This window comes from Papaver somniferum, chromosome 5, assembly GCF_003573695.1.
Source record: "Papaver somniferum cultivar HN1 chromosome 5, ASM357369v1, whole genome shotgun sequence".
In the NCBI taxonomy this organism is placed as follows: Eukaryota; Viridiplantae; Streptophyta; class Magnoliopsida; order Ranunculales; family Papaveraceae; genus Papaver; species Papaver somniferum.
Genome location: NC_039362.1, coordinates 9,878,014 through 9,881,656, shown reverse-complemented (window position 1 = coordinate 9,881,656; position 3,643 = coordinate 9,878,014).

The following is a 3,643-nucleotide window of genomic DNA, read 5'->3' as shown; positions in this document are numbered from 1 at the left end:
TTTTTAGAAAAGGATTCAATAATGCTATAGAGTTCACATTCTCTATCAAGAGACTTCTCAACTTCATCAAAAAGCTAATTCAAGGGAACTAACTTTAGACACTTGAACATCAAAAATCTCAGCAGCCTTTTTTAAGGTTCTAGTGAGCTTCATCTTAAATTCTGACATAGTGTCAACTGTCATTTTAGAGGGAATGTTATGAAAATCTGATATCACACTTTCTACCTCAGGCTTCGGAAGAATCTACTAAGGAGTTATCCTTTGAGGTAATCCCAAGACGTTTGGCATAATCAAAATCTTTTGAAGGCATTTCTATGTGCGTTAGTATGAGATAAACTTCTGTCCACAGAATCAGATTGCTACAAACACAGACTTATGAGGTATTTAATGTGTTTGCCTGCTCTGATACCAATTGAAAAAGATGGGGGGTCTAACAACCACACCCAATATTTAGTTCGGAATTGGACTAACTCCAATATAATTCCAAGAGAATCACCTAGACAGTCAGACTCAATCAAGCAAAAACATCCAAGATTTATATCTCAATTTCTTAATACAATCTGAAATAACTTGAACGGTATGAAAAATCAATGTTCAAGTGTCAATCAATTTCAATCAACAACCAAAAGTTGGATTTACCAATTGATTGAACTACGCACAACTTGTTGTTGATGGTGTTTTTTAGACAAGGGGTAAAATCGTAAAACCTTACGCATAGCATGACGTCACCGGTGACGCTAAACACATTTATTAGAACATTTAATGCACTTATGTAAAAAATTACCAGGGTATCTTTTTTCAAATGCTAAACTAGAGTTTCGACACACAAAACCTAAGCCGCATAATCGCTGCGCATCATGGAAACTATGCCAAAACCAAAGCCGCACAATCGTTGCGCATCATGGAAACTATGCCAAAACCAAGTCGCACAATCGCTTCACACCATGTCAACTATGCCAAAACCAAAGCCGCACAATCGCTGCGCACCACGAAAACTATGCCAGAAAAAACGCACACTCGTTGCGCATCACGGCAACTATGCCAAAACTAAGCCGCACCATCGCTACGCATCACGGAAACTATGCCAAAACAAAGCCGCACACTCGCTGCGCATCACGACAACTATGCCAAAACAAAGCCACATCATCGCTGCGCATCACGACAACTATGCCAAAACATGCCGCACAATCGCTGGGCACCATAACAACCGTGCCAAATTCGAGCCGCGCAATCATTGCGCCACACGCGCCATTGGCACATGCCAAGCGCCGCTTGGAACCTAGCATGCCAATCCGTGAAAACCTAGGGCCAAGCCGCCACACGCGCCATTGGCATATGCCAAGCGCCGCTTGCAACCTAGCATGCCAAGCCGTGCAAGCCTAGGGACAAGCCCCCACACGCGCCATTGGCACATGCCAAGCGCCTCTTGAAACCTAGCATGCCAAGCCGTGCAAACCTAGGGGAGGCGCCACACGCGCCATTGGCACATGCCAAGCGCCACTTGCAACCTAGCATGCCAAGCCGTGCAAACCTAGGCACAAGCCGCCACATACACCATTGGCACATGCCAAGTGCCGCTTGTAACCTAGCATGCCAAGCCGTGCAAACCTAGGGGTAAGCCGCCACATGCGCCATTGGCATATGCCAAGCGCCGCTTGCAACCTAGCAAGCCAAACCGTGCAAACCTAGGGCCAATCCGCCACACGGCCATTGGCACATGCCAAGTCCCGCTTGCAACCTAACATGCCAAGCCGTGCAAACCTAGGGCCAAGCTGCCACACACACCATCGGAACATGCCAAGCGCCGCTTGAAACCTAGCATGCCAAGCCGTGCAAACCTAAGGGCAAGCCGCCACACGCGCCATTGGCACATGCCAAGCGCCGCTTGAAACCTAGCATGCCAAGCCGTGTAAACCTAGGGCCAAGCCGCCACACGCGTCATTGGCACACGCCAAGTGCCGCTTGCAACCTAGCATGCCAAGCCGTGCAAACCTAGGGGCAAGCATCCGCACGCGCCATTGGCACATGCCAAGCGCCGCTTGAAACCTAGCATGCCAAGCCGTGCAAACCTAGGGGCAAGCAGCCACACGCGCCATTGGCACATGCCAAGTGACGCTTGCAACCTAGCATGCCAAGCCATGCAAACCTAGGGGAAAGCCGCCACACGCGCCATTGGCACATGCCAAGCGACGCTTGCGACCTAGCATGCCAAATCGTGCAAACCTAGGGCCAAGATGCCACACACGCCATTGGCACATGCCAAGCGACGCTTGCAACCTAGCATGCCAAGCCGTGCAAACCTAGGGCCAAGCCGCCACACGCGCCATTAGCACATGCCAAGCGTTGCTTGCGACCTAGCATGCCTAGTCGTGCAAACCTAGGGCCAAGCCACCACACGCTCCATTGGCACATGCCATGCAACCCTTGCACTTTGGTATGCCGCGCCTACATCAAAGGCCACGATTCCTCTCAAGATGCAAATCTCGACCGTCGAAGGTCGCCACTGAGCCGACACATCTTTCAAGCTCAACATATCAAACACCAGCGACATGCTACACGTTTTCCACGAAAACACTCGAGACATCAATACATGTCACAAACTGGGGGATGCTCTTTAGGGTTTTGGTTTGGCGGTTTACAGCGTGCGGCATACACAAATGCCCGTTTCAAGACAGTGTATTAAGAATAAAACAGTTAGTAAATGCAGGAAGTAATGGTGAAACGCTCTTTCATTATGGAACATCAATTCCATCAAATTCCATCAATACCAGGCGTTACCACCTCTTCCCTTTAACTCATCCGTTTCTTTTTCTTACAAGGCCAGAGTACGTTTCAGTTAGACTTATATAAATAGGTTTTACCTATTTCCACCAAGACAACAAGTTTTTGGTCAAGGAGAAATACAACCCTCAGAAAGGCAACTTTTCTAGGTTTCCCAAAGCTTTCACCTTCTGATACAAGTCAAGTATTACTCTTCCAGAACTGTTCCAGTCTCAACACTCTCTTCGTTTCCCTCCCTAAACCTCCTCTTTGTGGCCGAAGCAAATCCGGAATAACCATTTTTTGGTTTAGGACGGAGTTGTACAGATTTATCTCTAGAATATAAAGTACTCCCGTGCAGTACATTTATTTAGGGTTTTGATTTGTTTCTCACTCACCTACCAAAATTACCAAAATCGGCAGATTCGATTTTCACCCATAAACTCCCGTGATATCTCAATTATATAAAGAAATATAATGTGAACAAGAAATAACATAGATACCAGTAATTTTGTTAACGACGAAACCGCAAAAACAGAAAAACCCCGGGACCTAGTCCATATTTGAACACCGCACTATATTAAGACGCTACATAAACTAGCCTACTATAAGTTAACTTCAGACTGGAATGTAGTTGAGCCCTAACCAAGTCTCATACCGATTAAGGTACAGTCATGTTCCTTACGCCTCTGAATCCCAGAAGAACTCTACGCACTTGATTCCCTTAGCTGATCTCATCCACAACCAAGAGTTGCTACGACCCAAAGTGGAAGACTTGATAAACAAATTTTTCTGCCACACACATAAAAGTCTATTCAGATAGATAAATCTGTGTCCCACAAAAAAACTTACGAAGTTGTTGTTCCGTCTTTTGATAAATCAA